At 39.6% G+C, this 19,345-nt stretch overlaps 1 protein-coding gene across 3 annotated transcripts in view; it reads left to right on the forward strand.

The window, feature by feature from the left end:
• The window catches only part of RUNX2 (RUNX family transcription factor 2), a 128,188-nt gene that overhangs the window by 91,101 nt on the left and 17,742 nt on the right, over window positions 1-19,345 (forward strand). The gene's annotated exons all lie outside the window — the stretch shown is intronic.

Here is a 19,345-nt window from a genome sequence, read left to right on the forward strand (position 1 = left end):
ATGGGGGGAGTGTGTGTGACAAATGACCTGGCTGCCCCTCTATCCTGGAGAATTCATCACAGAGAGCCAGAAAGTGTTCACGAAGACTCCCAACTGACAAGTAGAGAAAAGTTAAAGGCCCTTAGCTGACTGTATGAGTCCCGTGAATAAGAAAAGAAACCTCTTGGTCCACCCTGACATATGAGCTGCAAACATTGTCCCCACTCAATGACGTACGTCCACAGAGGCACACACCCCATTGGATCCCACGTTTGCCAGATACTCTTCTCAGCGTTCGGGCCCCTGCACCTGTTTTGACTCCTGGCCAGGTTAATGCCTTTCTTTCTTTCTCTTTGTGTTTCTGTCTGTTTCTCTCCCTCTCTCATTTTCTGCAAAGCTCGAAGCCGTTACTCACTCCGCTGAGTTGCATCACTGACAAGCTGAAGCTCCACCAGCAGGCTTGCGGGTTTTGATTAGTTCAGACTCCTTTATTTCTTTCAACTTGGGAGGAGGGAAGGCTTTGTTTCTCAAGCAAATAGCAGGAAAGGGCTCTCTGGTCCTAGTGCCTCACATTTTCTGCAGCAGATGGACTCCCATGGGGGTGAGTAGGGAAAGAAGAGGGGTGGAGGGAGAACTGCAAGGTTTTTTGGGAAACCATGTTACCACTTTTCATTGTGACTGCTGTTATCATTTTTACGAATCACATAGTATGTATTGGGAAATTGTATAGAGTATAGAATTTTAGTTATCATTTCCCTTGCCTGGAATCACCGTCGCCTTTAGGCAAACATTAATTAAAGATAACGGGAAAGGATGAGTAAGGCACAGTGGGGATAACGAAGGCTGATGTGGGATTAAAGGCACAGTGTTGATGGTGTTAAGTTAGTTCTGGTTATTCCTTCTACATTTCATACTGAGAGTCTGTTTTGTTTTACATAGGGCCAAAAGGACACTTTGACAGAATAGACTTATGCAAACTTGCTTCTGTTTGGGGTCTCCTGGGGCTTCCATCTGCCCAACCCACTGTGGCTGAAGCAGATTTTTGCTATTTTTTTCTCTAGCAGTACCTAGAGGAAAAAAACCTCAGGGAGTAATGTTAGCATTAGAGACACTTACCTACAGCAGTTTCCTACTGAGGTATATTCCTGTGAGTTCATCAGGAAAGCCATTGAAAATGACATCGGAAAAATGCTGCATAAACGAGTAGTCATCATTGTTTATCATGTACATGTGTAATGGAAAACAGCCAGATTATTTCAAGTTACTTTACTGAGGGTTACTTAAAACATTTCCACAAAACAGTACCTTTCCCATTTCACAGAGAAGGAGGCAGGAGCAGAAACTGGTTAATTTTCCAGCCATGTATCTATCTTAGGCCAAAGGTAGGAGTGAGCCTCTGGTTTAAACTGGTTTATACTGAGTTTAGTCCAGTTTTTTCCTCCAACCCTTAACATTTCTGGAGTTGTTACTGGTAAAGTAACATGGTGCCAGGGTGGGAGGTTCTGTATAAACAGTAAAGAGAACAGAAAATCCCTCTTGTCAGCATGTAGGTAGGGAAACAGGAAGAAACAACTAGACGTGGACTGTCAGGGAACTGGAGGAGCACTGACTTACCTGACCTTGCCCTGGGCTGCGGGACTGTGCCTGCACACCCAAGCGCTGCCTGGTGGACTCAGGGACCATGTCATCGGAGTGTGCACCATTTCTAATTCCCTGGGGACTAGTCCTGGGCGCCTTCTTGGGGAAGCCTGTCTCATAAGTTCCCAGGTACCAAGTTAGACAATGTATAGCTTATGATTCCTCTCAACATCTAAAGCCAGTGTCTAAGTCCATGACCTAGAGGCTCCTACATATGTGCCAAATAGATTGTAGCTGATATTATGAAGCTAAAATTGTTTTGTAAAAATTGTATATCCATATGTAATTTGCAGGCAAGTCTTGTTAAGTGAGTCAAATTAGATTAGATAAAAATCTAAACTTTTAAAGGGAACTTTTCCTTCACAAAATGGATCACCACAGAGCGTATTTAAAACAAAGCCCTTAGATTATCTAAACATTTAAATAAGTTAATACTCACATGGCATTCACAAAGCACTTAATGCTGTACCTAGCACATAGAACTACTCAGATGTTTCCCATTATTATTATTATTCTGTAGATTTAAAATAAACATTTACAGAGCAAAAAGCAATTGGGAACCGTTCACAAAAAAGTCAATAAGGCATTAAGAGAAAACAACGATTCAATTATGTCAGACAATAGAAAGTGCTGAGTTATACCTAAATTAACTAGGCATGCTAATGCTGTGTTCCAAGGGATCATAGGAGTAAAAACAACCAGAAAGATTTGCCAGAAAGAACTATTCCTAAAGAAATTCCGTTTTCTCCTAAAAGACCATTCTAAAGAAAGACCATGATTTAATCTACCTAAAGACCCTCAGAGAATCCAGTATTTCACCTTTCTTTATTAGTATCCTTTCTTCTGAGTAATTTTCAAGCATAGCTACAATTCTAGAAGTTAATAAATGACAATAATCACAGTGATATTATATGAGATAGTCCTTAGTTTTCCTCAGACCATTTTTGGAAGCAAGGTATTAAAAAATTAGATAAAATGATAAAGATATGTTACCTACAATCTTTACTGCAGAGAGAGGTGTAATACTAGATGTCTTCAAGTTCAGAGGTACAACACAATGATTCAGGAAATATTTCCTTAACATTAGGTAGCCTTAAATATTGTAATGGAACAACAAGAGCACATATAAGTTTATAATTGAATGAGAAGTTATTGCCATGTAATCAACTAACAGGTGTACATTATGGTAATGAGTTTGAATCATATTCAGTTGAATTGTAAAAGTCAGCACTAGTCTCAGAAATCAGTCTAGCGATGTTACAGTGCAGAAGCCACCTCCTTCCCTACCATACTTACTTTGATAAGCATGGCCTCATCATATAATAATCTGTATTTAAGTGGTACTTCTATCCCCAGGTGATTTTATACATTATCTCACTTTATCCTACATGTTTCTAAAAGATGATTCACTACACAGAGGTGGCCAAAGTTATTTCTCATTGATTCTAGTCAAGGGCAAGGTGTGACAAGGCAAGGACCAGCACGCCTTACATGTTCTGAACCACCGCATGTCTTTATAGTTGCAGTCTTATCACCCATGGCGGTTTTGATCTTCAGAGCACTTACGAGGCTTGACACAAAGATTATAATTACATTTCTGGAAGTCATTACAAAATACTATGTAAATAAATAATTGCTGACTTTCAAAATGTATTTTATACAGTTATCCTGCTGTGGAAAGAAGCACAACTCTTTATTGAGGTTGATTGTTGGACTCAGTGGGTCAGTGTATGAGTCTCCTAGAGAGCCTACACAGGCTTTTTTTCTTCACTGCAAATAACTCCTCCACTATCCCACTCATTTGAGTGACGTAGCTTAGATTAACCTAAGTCTGTACCACTCTTTGGCCTGCATGAGGTAGAAGGGATTTATAGCTTTCTGATGCTTTCTGGAGGTTTTTTTTAGAGACTTAGGATATGTTAGTTAAAGATGCACAGGTAAGATGCATCTTATTCATAGATGTTGGCTGCCTCAGTTACTCTGAAAGAGGTCACTACAGATTTTTTTTTTTTTTAAGAGACAGGATCTTGCTCTATTGCCCAGGATGGGATGGAGAGGCATGATCATAGCTCACTGCAGCCTTGAATTCCTGAGCCTAAACAATTCCCCCATCTCAGCCTCCTGAGTAGCTGGGACTAAAGGCATGTACCACCTTGCCAGGTCAATATTTTCTGTAGGGACAGGATCTCACTATGTTGCCTGGGCTAGTCTCGAACTCCTGGCCTCAAGTGATCCTCTTGCCTTGGCCTCCCAAAGTGCTGGGATTACAGACATAAGCCACCTCTCCCTGCTTGCCACTATAGATTGTATGAAAGACTTTTCTCCGCATTTATGGGGTTTTTATTTGTTGTTGTTGTTAAGATAGGACAGAGCTAATCTTTCTGTAAGATTATTTTTTTCTTCTGCTTGGGAAAATAGTCTTGAATCTCTTACTTCAGAATATGTAAATATTAACACTTTCCACTTACTCAACTGCACAGGACTATTGAAGATGTCTCCAATTTTATGACTTTCAGTTGCTAAAATATAATATTTCAAGGTCAGGAGAATAAGCATTAGTGTAATAACAAAATTATTAAAAATTATTTTATCACTACTACAAAATCTAGAAATTGCCAGTGGGAAAACCCCATTTGATTACTCAAGGTCTGTCAGGAGGATTCAAACCCAGTAGAGTTTGATGTAGTTCATTTTAAAATGTCCCTTATAACCAAGTTTCTATCAAGTTCCCCAAGTCAAGTTCTTGAAACCAGCAGCTTCGTAATGTGCCAATTATATGTGAACATTTATTTTAGCAGAGCAGCTCTTAACTCACAGGAGGGAGGAATGCCTTAAGAAAGGTTAAAAGGAAAACTTCAGCAATTAATACTAATAAACCAGAAAGTTAAAGCAACCATAATAAAACACTAGAGCATCTACTTTTTACTACAGAACCATTCCTTTATTAAGAGCCACCTGTTTGGTAGACATACTCTGCCACAGCAGCCAAGGGCAAATAATTAAGTTTAATAGGAGTAACTCTTATTTTGAAGAAGTTCTCCGTTTAAAGCCACAGAGTGGGGAAGTTATTAAATTTTATGGACCCTAAACAAAGGCAAGCCCTGTGTCAACAATTGAATGTTCAGTATTCTTCATTATATCACCACTGATTGAATGGATTACTTGTGCATTCCATAAGTTGAAATTCATCTTGCTTTCCCTAAAAATAGCCTATCTTTTGACATAGCAGATGGTGTTCTAATCTTACCTGGACCTCCATTTACTCTAATTTTTGATTTCCTGCTGCTGAAGCCCAAAGAAGTGATTTTCATTCCTGCTAGATCAGTTGGAGGTAATAGTTGGTCCAACTCACAAAGTTGACTAAGCTTGGTTGTATGACTAATTACTGTTATTTGTAGCTACACTCAGATATTTTAGTATCTGAGATACTGAAGCTCAGAATTAAACCTGTGTACATGGTTTGACTCTGATTTTATACATGGTTTTTCTCAGTTGTTTTTGTGGGGATTTATTTCTGACACATGTACAACCAACCACACACAGGGAAAAGATTTAGTAATGAAAGGAGTCATGCTTTTGCAGGGATGGCAAACACGTGGTTCTACATTTTATTGAAAGATTTGCTGAAATCTCCTTTCAATCAAAGAAAAGTTGAGTGTATGAACCTCATTTCACCCAAAGTATTAATTTTCTAACGATAGATACAATGGCTTCTGTAGTGCACTGGGGTCTGAGGCGCGGGGTGGGGGGAGGTGCAGTTTAACTTAGGACACCTGAGTTTTCGTTTCATTGTCACTAAAGAGTCTGTATCATTCTCAGATACAGTTAATTTATTGTGCCTCAGTGGCCCTGTGTTAATGAATTACTAGAAATTGCTGAATCACACATCTCAGAGGCTCTGCAAGGAGTAAGATGCTATCTGTTTAGGGATTTGATGTTCTTAGGACTTTCAGTAAAGAAAGTTTGCCTTACCAGATAAATGCTAGTGGAAAAAGGAGGTCGCATAATTATCTTCAAAAGAGTAGAAATGCATGCAACATTATTACTTTTATGTATATGTCTTAAAATTAATACTTTATTCTTTTGAGCTATTTTAAGTTTACAGAAAAATTGAGCAGGATATGTAGTTTCTTATATTCTCCTCCCACCATCTCCCACTTTCTCCTATTATTTACATCTTGCATTTGTGTGATGTTTGATGTAATTGATGAACCAATATTGATACATTGTTATGAAATAACATCCATAGTTTACACAGGGCTCACTCTTTGTGTTGTGCAGTTCTATGGGTTTCATCATAATGCCATGTATCCACCATTACAGAATCATAAGGAGTAGTTTCATTACCCTAAAAATCCCCTGTACACCACCTGTTCATCTCTCTTTCCCTTCTCTTTTCCTTAGCCCCTGGCAACCACAGATTTTTTTTTTACTATCTCTATAGTTTTGCCTTTTCCAGTGTCACATAGTTGGAATCATACAATAAGTAAGTAGCTTTTACAGACTGGCTTCTTTCACTTGGTAGTATGCATTTAAGGTTCCTCCATGTCTTTTTATGGCTTAGTAATAATGCATTTCATTCTACCCCTGAAATGCATTCCATTGGAAGGATGCCATTATATATATATATGTATTTTTTCTTTTGAGATGGAGTTTTGCTCTTGTTGCCCCGGCTGGAGTGCAAAATGGCATGATCTCGGCTCATGGCAACCTCCGCCTCCTGGATTCAAGCGATTCTCTTGCCTCACCCTCCTGATTACAGGCTGGGGTTACAGGCACCCACCACCACGTCCAGCTAATTTTTTGTATTTTTAGTAGTGACGGGGTTTCACCGTGTTGGCCAGACTGGTCTCAAACTCCTGACCACAGGCGATCCACCTGCCTCGGCCTCCCAAAGTGCTGGGATTACAGGTGTGAGCTACTGCACCCGACCGGATGCTATTATATTTTTAAAATCATCAAGGGTGCTCTGCCTGAACCTGAGGACACTCTTCTATCTTCCATTTTCCTTTTGTTGCTGACTGTCAGTGATCTTTCTTATTAGAAAGCATTTCACACATTTCTTGCTGGAGAAGCATGTTTTCTATTACAGCAGTTGTCACCAAATGGTTTTCCATATCTTGGGTGCATTTTTTAATTAAATCTTTTTTTCCTAATCTTGCCCGTAGATAAATTCCTGAACATCTACTTTTTGGTGGTCATGCATACCGGTTCAAATATAGAACATACCTAGTTAAAAATAACAATCCAGTTATGTGACTGCTTAGTTGCCTCCCAAAATATTTGACTCTCCTAGGTAAAGGGGGGCCTTTTCTCTTAAAAACGCCTGGCATTCCTTAAGTGTGCTGCACTGTTTCCCACTTCCATGTCAGCCATTTCTTTGCACTGGTGGGCAGGGCCTTGTTGGTCCCTCTTGGGCATCCCTTTCCCAAACACCACTTTCTTCAAAGTGAATCACTGTCTCATCTACACCCATTTGTATGTCATTTCTGTACTTTGGACACACCTCTAATGTGTACATATCTTTTTTTTTTTTTTTCTTTATATGTGAGACAGAGTCTCACTCTGTTGCCCAGGCTGGAGTGCAGTGGTGTGATCTCAGCTCACTACAGCCTCCACCTCCCGGGCTCACAGGATTCTCCTGCCTTAGCCTCTTGGGATTACAGGCATGCACCACCACACTCAGCTAATTTTGTAGTGTTAGTAGAGACGAATTTCTCTATGTTAGCCAGGCTGATCTTGAACTCCTGACCTCAGGTGATCTACCTGCCTCGGCCTCCCAAAGTGCTGGGATTACAGGTGTGCCCCCACATGTCCGGCCCATATTGTCCTTTAGCATCAACATTTAATTGCAAGCCATTCTCCTTTTATAAGCTTCTTAAGGATAGTGGCTATGTTTTGCATATTCTTGAATCCTTATAACTTAGCACAGTTTTTGGCACATGGTAGGTGCTTAGGAATGTTTAATGAAACAAGTATTAGTGGCAAAGAAGATAAAAAAAGAGGAAGATAGATATGTAGGAGAAAAAAAGGAAGAAAAAAGATTTTGTTCACCTGGAACAACAAAGAAAGGGCAAAACAAGAGAAACTTTCATTGCTGATAAGGACAGGAAATAGCACAGTAAGAGTGTGCATAAGCAGTATATATTTTTATCTCCAAGTCTTTTTGCAATGTGTTTCATATTTAGAACACATATCAAGACTGTATCTGTTTCCAGAACTTGCTGCTAACAGTTAGTAACAATGCCAAGACATATTTTAGGTCCAGCTTGAAACCAAATGATCAAATAGAATTTTTGATTTCTACTTTAGAGTCTGACATTAATTATAGCCATCATGTAATAAAGTGTCAGAACTCTTTTCTGAGAAAATGATAGAAATTATATTCACTAATCTGTAAACTGAAGCACAGCTATTCCTCTAGAACAAAGCAAAAGATAGGGTTTTGACAACTATCATTTCTCATAGTCTTATCTTCTTCAGGCTGAATTTTTCCTGTGTTCCCCACCTCTGCCGTTTTTTTAACCCTTTCTGTAGAGTATGATTGCAGGTCATCCTACTGGTCTGGTCAGCAGTCTCGGACACTGTTCATTAGTGTCCGTCTTAATGCCTCGTACCCAGAACTAAACTATTCCTCTCTTCTCAGCCTCTGGTAGTACAGGCTCAAGTGGCCTTTGTTCTTTTGGTGACCACATTACACTGTTTTCTCCTATTTGCCACTTTTGTCAATCTGCATTTCTCCAATTATTTATTTTTAGAGCTGTGTTTTTGTAGATCCAAATATGATACTTTACAGTTATCCCTGTTAGGTTTTACCTTATTTAATTCAGGTAATAATTTCTGCCTGTCTAGCACATTTTAGATTTTAATAATGTCATCCAATATATTAGTAGTCCCTGGCATTCCTTCCTGTTTGGAATGCTTTTCTTTCATTCATTTCAGTCATTTCAAGTCAGCTCAACAAATATTTGGCAAATACTTAAAATGTGCTTACACAGGTGAGGAGTAAAAAAAGAAATAGAAGACATAGTCTCTGCCTTCAAGAAGCTTTCAGTCTCATTTAGGATACAACATAAAGTAAATGTGATGGTTACATTATGGTACTAGCCCATGTAGATGCCAAAAATATGCAAAGAATGCTCAGGATTTTAGGAAAGGAGATCTCTTTTGTTCCTTTGCTCTATTATAATAATTCACATCCCTAACCAACTTAAAGCCATCTCCTTTAGGAAATTCAAAAAAAAAAAATCAATCCCATTTGGCTCAGATTATATTTTCACTTTGAATTGCTTCAACAATTACATTTTCAACTTTTAAAAATGATGTATGTTTGATGTGTGTGGCTTCATGTTCCTTAAGATGTGACAAGGACATGGAGGATCTTGTCTCTTCCCAGCTAGACTGAAAGCTCCCCTAAGTCAGGGGCCTAGTCTTCTAATCCTTTGCTATCTCTCCAGAGCTCCTGCTAGATTGAAGCCTCCCATTGGCCCAGGCCCAGGCCTTCTAATCCCTTTCTATATCTAACTCCTACTCCGATGCTCTGCACGCATAATGTCGTGGGAAGTACTAGCATTCAGTAGAAAAGTCTACCCAGGAATCAGTGCTGCATGCTTCAGGGTTCTTATGCTGTGACTATTATTAGAAATTGGCTAATAGATCTAGAAGTAAGATTCTATAGGAGACTAAGACAATTTCCATTTACCTTTATTTCATATTTTGTAAGTGCATATATGGTCTCACCAGGCAATATCTTATGTAATATGCCAACTCTGATAAAATAAAACAACGTTGTTAGCTCTGCTTTAACATATACATCCCCATATGCATGAATTCACTAACTGATTACATTTAGAATGAATATACAAATAGTCTTGACAGGTCTATTATTTGTGATATTAATAAATATCAGCCAAGGTAATACTTTTTTCAGGAAAAATAGGATCACTGACATCCCTATGTCTTAATATTGTTTGGTTACTTCATTGAGCATTGATTTCTTAGGAAACATTAACTGATCACTGTTGGTAGAAAAGATAGAAAGGCGACAGAGGAAATGCATGATTATTATTATTTTATTATCTTTTTGAGACAGAGTTTTGCTCTTGTTGCCCAGGCTGGAGTGTAGTGGTGCGATCTCGGCTCACTGCAACCTCCGCCTCCTGAGTTCAAGTGATTCCCCTGACTCAGCCTTCCTAGTAGCTGGGATTATAGACACCTGCCACAACGCCTGGCTAGTTGTTGTATTATTAGTAGAGATGGGGTTTCACCATGTTGGCCAGGCTGGTCTTAAACTCCTGACCTCAGGTGATCTACCTGTCTCGGCCTCCCAAAGTGCTGGGATTACAGATGTGAGCCACTGTGCCTGGCCTGCATGATTATTTTAAATTAGCTCTTAGGTTTGTTAACATGTAGAAATAGTTATAAGGGGAATCTTGGAAAAGATATAACTAGGCCGGGCGTGGTGGCTCACACCTGTAATCCCAGGACTTTGGGAGGCCGAGGCAGGCGGATCATGAGGTCAGGAGATTGAGACCATCCTGGCCAACATGATGAAACCCCATCTCTACTAAAACTACAAAAATTAGCTGGGCGTGGTAGCACACGCCTGTAGTCCCAGTTCCTCAGGAGGCTGAGGCAGGAGAATCCCTTGAACCTGGGAGTCGGAGGTTGCAGTGAGCCGAGATCATGCCACTGCACTCCAGCTAGCAACAGAGCGAGACTCCATCAAAAAAAAAAAAAAAAAAAAAAAAAAAAAAAATTAAACAAGTAAAAAGCTTTTTTTCTAATTAAAATATATGATTAAATGCAAATGACAGAACGTTAATTTGAATTGTTCAAAGTCATTTGTGGACAACACTTTGTTTCAGATAGTTCAAAGTCATTTTCAGATTTCTTTTTTGTCTTCCTGAAATGCAAACAGGAAGGCATATTTTATGGAACTGGGTCAGAATTTAAGTAACTTGGTCTGAGGCAAATCTAGGACCCCATTTGACTAATTTTTAAATTTAATTAATTGTCTAAATTTTTTTTGATGTGACTCAATAAATTAATGAATTTCAAATCCACGAAAGTAATGTGAATAAAAATAAAATGCTGCACAGGCAACATTGTTCCTAAATAACTCAAATGATTTTTTTAAGTAGAAACATGTCATGTATTTTGCAGACTGTGACCTTAAGTGATCAACCCGTAACTATGCAGCCAAGCATGGGAGACTGGGAGAAGCCCCGTGCTTTTGTATCTAAAGCTTATTGCTGTTTCATGCTGTATCCAAAATGGTCACCATTCCAGCTCTCTCTGGTGATTAGTAACAATGCTATAGTTGATGGAATAAAAATAACACATATAATGATGGTTACAAACACACCCTGACCTGTGCCAAGGAGAGCAGTGATTCATGAAAAATCAATAAATAAACCCATTGATGTGGTTACAATAAATCCATACATAATTAAGAAGAACCTTTTCTAAATAAGAACTACAAAGGAAATAAAAACAGGTTTGGAAAAGAGGAAAAAGTCTGATAATAGCGTTATGGTATCATCATTAAAGAAAACAAACTTGTAAGCTCCCAAACTACACCTTAGGAAAACAGTACATTCTCAGTGTGGCTTAAAGATATGGTGGAGGCCGGACATGGTGGCTCACGCTTGTAATTCCAGCACTTTGAGAGGCCAAGGTAGGTGGATCATGAGGTCAAGAGATTGAGACCATCCTGGCCAAAATGGTGAAACCCCGTCTCTACTAAAAATATAAAAATTAGCTGGGTGTGGTGGTGCACACCTATAGTCCCAGCTACTAGGGAGGCTGAGGCAGGAGAATTGCTTGAACCTGGGAGGCGGAGGTTACAGTGAGCCAAGTTTGCATAATCGCACTCCAGCCTGGGTGACAGAGTGAGACTCAGTCTCAAAAGATATAGTAGAGAACGGACCTAAAAGAAAAGAAAAAGAACTGACCTAAAAGGAAAGAGTTTGACCCCCAGGGCAGTTAACAAAGAAAGTTAAAGTTGTTCTCTAATCTTAGAAGTTGGCAGGTGCCACAGATACTCTTTGAAGGGTTAGTAAAACCTCACACAACCTCTTTAATCCAGCAGGTGGTTGAAACTTTTGAATTGGGTCTTGCCTCCCAAAGAAGAATTGAGTTCAACACTGATAAAATAGCAGTTGCTCAATAAAATTGTGTTGAATTGATTTGGTTTATCGGGAAAAAAATGACTCAAGCATCTAGAGTGGTGATTAAACATTCATAGCATCGTTGACAGTGTTTTGGAAATAGGACTTGGCTGGGAATTGAGGAGCCTGTCTTTTGAATTTCGGATGTGCCTCTGAGTTCTTGAGCAGGTCACTAACTTTAGGTCTTAGTTTCTTCAAGCGTGAACTGAGTTAGTTGGGCTAGTTTTTCCCCAAGGTACATCATAAAACTTTTGATATCTGTGATTCTAAATTAAGGCCTGAAAGGGCAGGTTTTCTTACAGGAGAGATTTAGTAATCATCACATCAGAAAACTAAATACTGGCTGGGCGCTGTGGCTCATGTTTGTAATCCTAGCTTTGGGAGACTGAGGCGGGCCATTTGCTTGAGTCCAGGAGTTGGAGACCAGCCTCAGCAACATGGCGAAACCCCATCTCTACAGAAAATACAAAAATTAGCCAGGGCAGTGGTGCATGCCTGTAGTCCCAGCTGCTTGGGAGACTGAGGTGGGAGGATTGCTTGAGCCAGGGAGGCTGAGGCTGCAGTAAGCTTTGACCACTGTACCCTAGCCTGGGTGACAGAGCGAGACTCTGTCTCCAAAAAAAAGAAAACTAAATACCACCATCAATAATAACACTAAAGGCTAATATAGCATTTGATTGAAGAGCTAAATTAACAGGGGCAACTCTGATAGATGTCAGGAAAAGTTTTGTTTTATAGGTCAGTTAAGAGATTCTGATGAGAAGCAATGTAAGATCAGATTATTTAATGCCAAAAAACTGTACATTTAGATCTTGATACCTGACCACAGCTGAACCTGTCTTTGAGGTGAAGCCTTATATATGTGCATGTGTGTCAGAATCCATAGATAGTTTTTGAAATCCCAGATTTAATGTAAAATTAAGGAATTTTATTGACATCTCTCATACCCTTGTGTGGTTTTATTTAATTTATTTGTTAACCCTCTTTACATGAGAATGGTACATTTATAAGTGGTAATTTATCTTACTGGAGAAATGAGAACCTTATAAGCTAAAGGTTACTAAAACGGATGAATTCTGTTAATAATAGAATAAATGTAATCACAGGACCAGGCTTTCTTTATTAAAGAAATTAGGTCTATTTAAAGAAAATATGATCTGAATCATAATGAGCTTTCTCTTAATGAAACATTGCTGTCATAGTGTTTTATGACCACATGAAAAAAATATTTATTAACACAAGTTATTGCCAACATTAAATTTACTCATTTATTAAGCACTATTCTACCCACTGGAGATACTCTGATGAACAAGACAGAAAGGCTCTTGGAACTTTTCTATTGGCATATGGCATAATGATTAAACAGTCTTTGGAGTCAGGTCTAAATTCAGGCTTCTTTACTTACTAGGTTTGTGCCTGTGGGGAGGTAACTCAGCTTGTTTGAAACTCAATTTCCACATCAGTTAAATGACCATATAATAATAATAATACTTGCTTTAATAGGTTGTCACGAGGACTAAAGGATAGTTAATATATGTAAAGTCCTTAGAATAATGCCTGACACTCAAGAAATGTTAGCTGTTACTACCAAAGGGTGGGCAATTGAAAATAATAAAATATTATCTAGGGGTATGTACTATGAAAAAAGTAAAATAGGGTGATATGAGAAGTCAGTATTTAAGCTGAGATATAAATAACAAAAAAGAGTTAGCCCTGTCAAGATCAGGAGGAAGGGAGGACATTCTAGGCAGTGGGAAAAGCTGGTGCAAGGGCCCAGTGGTGGGAAGACTGTGGGGTGTTTCAGAGGAGTGCTCAGTGGCTGGAGTGTGTAGATGAATGAAGTTAGAGAGATAGGCTGGGTCCAAGTCATGCAGGGCCACTACAGGTCAAGATCAGAGGTTTGAATTTGCTGTTATGTGCAGTGTTAAGCCATTTGGCAGATTTTAAGCAGGGTCTTGATACACACTGATTTATATTTTTCAAAGCTCAGTCTGGCTGTTGGGTGGAGAATTGTAACAGGGGTAGGGAGGAGGGAAGGAGTGTGGTTAGGAGGCTGTGAAAGTCACCCTAGTGAGAGGACGGTGGCTTGGGCTTACCTGCAAGTGGTGGAGATAGAAACACTGGAGTAGAGAGAGAATTTTGCTGGTGTCATCAAAATGCTTTACTAATGTTTTCTCCCAATTGTTAGTTGACTTTAAAAGGAATAATATTGCATCTTATACAAGTTTAATTAATGTTTAGACACTATTCATACACTGTAAGTGAAGTGGTAATTCAGGAGTTACTTGATTTCTTAAATGAATACAGAACAACCAACCTGGAAATTTCAGGCCAGAAATCCATTTTTGAGATCTGAAATGTTTTGTTTGACTGAAAATTATTAATTTTCTGTAATCACATTTTGTTAATCTTCTGATTTCCAGTAGCTTTCCTTCCTTGGCACCATGCAAACCCAGATTTTAGTACAATGATGTACAATGATGAGATGAATTTTGGGGACTGAAACAACATTATATGTTTGTATTAGTCTCTTCTCATGCTGCTAATAAATATATACCCAAGAACTAGGTAATTTATAAAGAAAGATGGGTTTAATGGATTCATAGTTCCACATGGCTGGGGAAGCCTCAATCATGGCAGAAGGCAAAAGAGGAGAAAGTCACATCTTATATGGTGGCAGGCAAGACAATGTGTACAGGGGCAGGGGAACTCCCCTTTATAAAACCATCAGATCTCATGAGACTTATTCACTATCCTGAGAACAGTACGGAAAAGACCTGCCCCCGTGATTCAGTTACCTTCCACCAGGTCCCTCCCGTGGCACGTGGGGATTATGAGAGCTGTAATGCAAGATGAAATTTGGATGGGGACACAGCCGAACCATATCAACATTCTTCTCATCCTCAAAATGTATCTTCTGTATCTTTCATACACACCAGTTCTTTCTTCTGCTTCTAAGATGCACTTTAGGTTGGGCACAGTGGCTCCAGCTTGTAATCCCAGCACTTTGGGAGACCTAGGCAGGCGAATCATTTGAGGTCAGGAGTTCAAGACTAGCCCGGCCAACATAGCAAAACACCATCTCTACTAATAATACAAAAATTAATCAGGTATGGTGGCACGCACTTGTAATCCCAGCTACTGGGGAGGCTGAGGCAGGAGAACTGTGTGAACCTGGGAGGCAGAGGTTGCAGTGAGCCTAGCTCGTGCCACTGCACTCCAGCCTGGGTGACAGAGGAAGACTGTCTCGGAAGAAAAAAAAAAGATGCACTTCAATGGAAACCATTGTGCATGCAGGTGTGACCAGGCCAACTTTGCAGGCAGTCATTAGATGATCACACTGGGCAGTGTGTGGCAACAACTCTGAAGTGAAGAAATACCTAGGCAAGGAGCTAGCAGTTCCTTCAGGCTGGCGAGCTAATATCCAGCAATTGAGAAAAATCAGTCCAGGTGAGACACAAGCACTTGTCCTCCCTGTGGAGTCAGTACCCAGAACAGCTTCTTCAGAGGACTGAGAAATTGGGGCTTATCTTAAATAGCAAGGAATTTGAATTGATAAGGGATGAGGAAAATGTTCTAAGCAGAATCTCCTAACCACAAGCCAAGCTTAAAGGAGAAGGCTTTAAACAGGTTAAGTCTGTTGGCATCACAGTTGTAGTAAGCTATTACTCCATTCTCAGATCCTTCAACCGTGCCCTAAAAGGAGATTCCTCCTCAAGAAACTCGAAATTTAGGACTCTGGAAGTTAGCTTCAAGATCTTATGCAGATATGAACAGGTTTTCTTATATTTCCTGTTTAAAATGTAATGAAATTCCATTTCTCCATGGACACGGCTTTCTTTTCTTTCTAGAATCCCGAAGTGAGGAAGTGTATGTACTGAAAACCATTGCAGCCATTTGTTAGTTTGTTTTAAAGGAAAGGAGAGTCATAAAATCAGGACCCGGAGAGCACATTTCCCAGTGACCAAACCTACCTAAAATGTATTTGATGGATTTATTTTGAGTTTTGGAAGCTCAAGGACTCAATAGAAGATACAATTCAAAGGGTGTCATCATGGGGAATCCAGAATAATTCTCAGAGCTCCAAAAACTTCATAGATTGGAGCTTCAGGTGATGGATTGGCTGCTGCTTTGGCTGTCAAACCTAGTTTTTAACCTTTCTCCCTGGCCTTTTCATTTAGAAGGGTATAGTAAAAGAGAATGGAGGTGAAAAAATGTAATGTGAATTTTCTCACTAGAGTGAGAAGCAGCAGATAACAGATAACAGCCACTGGAAAAAAAACAGTCACTTTAAAAAGGAATAAAATTGGTAGGGTACTTTATTGGAAAGAGGCGTGCTTTCTCCCCATGAGCCAAGAGGTCTGAGTCCTGACAATACTCATGTGTATAATGAATTTCCCTCCTCTTCAGATGAGTGGCTGGACTTGCTTGTACTCATGCCCTCCCGCTCCAGTCTTAAGGCATTGATACTGATCTTTTTTCACTACAACAACACTGTGGTATAATAGTGAAAATCACTGCACAGGTGGGCTAGGAGATAGGTAACTAGACACTTAAGTGCCTTAAAACTAGGGAACTGGAGATGTGGTTGTCTTTCAGCCGATTTGCAGACTTTGCAAGCTAGTATTTGAGGTGTCAGCTTCGGACTTGCAAAGCCACAGCTTCTACAGATGGCTAAGTTGCCTTCCTCCTGCACTTTACCACATCTCTGGTACCTAAGAGAGAAAAACTATTTCACCAAAGCGAACCTCTCCCAGGGGTCTTCCTACCACCATTTTAATAAACAGGTTAAATCTCAAACTGCAAATTATAGAATGTCTAGTTAGAAGTTCGAAAATAATCTTTGTAAAAATTTATTAAAATCAAATAAGCAGTACCACTTTAGGTTATATAGAAGGCGAATTGGAGGTAAATCCCTTCAGTTATCTAAAAATGTGGCAAGTAAGTTCCAACAAGTGTAACAAACGGGTTAACATTGAGGGAAACAGGAAGAACAAAGAGATAGGCACAAGTACAATCTGTGAGTTAGGGTTATTGCATCCCCCCACAGTATCATATTGCATATGAAGAGGCCCATGGCTCAGTGCAGTTAGATGACACGTGGACTCTGGCAGCCTATCAAGCTGCTGTCTCCAGAGGATGCTGCTGGTCATCCAGGAGAGGTGGAGACTGGGGCAGGTGCAACAGATTATGTACAGACAAACTGAGGACTCCCAGGAAGGAGGAGCCATCTTAGGAGCGCACCTTGAACTCTTCTACTGCTTTCCTTAAGGAACTCCAGAGAGTGAGGGAATTAAAAATAAGCAGGACGATCGGGTCCTCTGTAATAGCTCTTTTCTGATGGCAGAAAGTACTTAAAGCTCACAGATAAAGAACATCATGTTAGAATCTAATACAAATTAAGTGCAGGGGAAGATAGGAAGAACTTTACAACTAAGTCCAAAGGTGAGAGTAAAAATAAATGCATAGCAAAACTTAGTATTAATAATACTTAGTGCTTTATGTCTATAGAAAGCACTTTCACAGGCATTATTTCATTTAATCGTCACAATGCATTGGAGTATCAATACTATTACACTCAGTAGTTTGCCAGTAGGAAATTGGGGCTCAGAGACATTCAGAGATTTGTTCAGGGTCATCAATTGAAAGGGATGGAGAGTGAAAACTCAATTCCAGGTCTTTTAGCTCCACATAATGTGCTTTTCCCTACTCTGCACTGCTGTAGGAGTCTCCATATCAGAATCAGACTTTGCTACAAAGGCCTGTTGGATATCATCCTAAGAGGAGTATTTGTATCACTAGTCTTTCCAGCCCACACCTGGATAACACCATTAATCCTTACTAAGTAGCCAAAATTCATGGTTTGATGTAGATCAGAGAACCCAAAATAAAGTAAAGTGGACCAAATCCCTAACCAGAAATAATAGCAGAAAAATCTACCTCCCAATTTTGTAAAAACATAAATTTTATTCTAGAAATTTAAAATGTACACATTAATGAAATCTTAAAACCTCAAAAGAGGCTGGGTACAGTGGCTCATGCCTGTAATCCCAGCACTTTGGGAGGCCAAGGCAGGCAGATCACGAGGTCGAGAGATCGAGACCATCCTGGCCAACATGGTGAAACTGCGCCTCTAATAAAAATACAAAAATTAGTCAGGCGTGGTGGTACGCACCTGCAGTCCCAGCTACTCGGGAGGCTGAGGCAGGAGAATTGCTTGAACCCAGGAGACAGAGGTTGTGGTAAGCCAAGATGGTGCCATTGCACTCCAGTCTGGCAACAGAGTGCGATTCCGTCTAAAAAAAAAAAAAAAAGGCCTCAAAATATATGCTTTTATATGTGGGGCAAGGAAATTTAAAGCTACTTAAATTATGCGCAATATATTCTACCCTGCGAGAGCTGGAAAGGTTGATACAAAAAATCATTTATTTTGACTTGAGATAATTCAGATCAAAGAGTTTGCTTAAATAATCTAGAAGAGAAAAAGAAAAATAACTCACATGATATCTCCCATCGAATATGTGAGCCTGAAGTGTTGGTTTTAACTTCCTTTACTGCTAAATTTAAGGATGAAAGACTTTCTTAAAAAGCTAGTAGTGTTCCCATTTTCTTTTGGCCTGTGTTGGGAACGGTTGTTAACAATTACATTTTTTTTAATTTTTAGAAAAGATCCTAAATTTTTGAATTGACATTTTGTACCTAGAAAACCTGGATTTTTTTTTTTTTCACATTGAATGTATAGATTTATTACCTTGTTTTGAAAACTAGTACTGCTTTTTAATGAATGGGGACCATTCTTTACAGGAACAGTATTTCTAGTAGAATTTTTGAAGCTATTTTTGGAATTCTCAGACTTGTCCAATATGTAGCAGGATCAGAATTTTAGAGCCGGGAAACCCACAGAGATGATTTCGTCCCCGCCCCTCATTTTACTGAAGAAGAATGTGTGGGTCGGGGAGGGAAAGGGACTCCACCATGATCACCCTGCGAGGCAAGGACAGCACTGTGACCAGAACCCACATCTCCAGTTGCTAGTTCAACACTCTAGAATTATTTTCTCCTGCTACATTTCTCATAGGCTACTGACGTTGTATTAAAATTGCTATCCATGGCCATTGTGACCTGAAGAAGAAGAAAAACAATGAACCCCCAATGACCTCTTCCTCCTCTGCACCTTTCCTCTTTTCACCCGAAAATTAAGTCCTTATGAAAAGAGTAAATAGATGTGGCCCTGCATCTGTGGCAGCACTGTCTCTCCTGCCCAGTCATTGACTGTTTTGGTCCACATCTGGAGTGGACTCAGTGGACATGATTCTCAGGCTGAGAAAAATAGGACTTGGATTTTGTCCTTGGCAGGCAGAGAACTTCCACTGTTTGAGGAGCTACTACTGGACTACTGTGTGTTTATCCCACATCCCACAGCGAGCTAAGCAGACCGGGCTCTTCTTCTTCTTCTTCTTCTTTTTTTTTTTTTTTTACGGTCATCAAAACAAGTAGCTCCTCTCAGACACCTTAATACATAATTAGGTGTGTCTGTTTACACTTGGGAGACAGAG

The sequence above is a fragment of the Rhinopithecus roxellana genome, chromosome 4 (genome assembly GCF_007565055.1).
Source record: "Rhinopithecus roxellana isolate Shanxi Qingling chromosome 4, ASM756505v1, whole genome shotgun sequence".
NCBI classification, from domain to species: Eukaryota; Metazoa; Chordata; class Mammalia; order Primates; family Cercopithecidae; genus Rhinopithecus; species Rhinopithecus roxellana.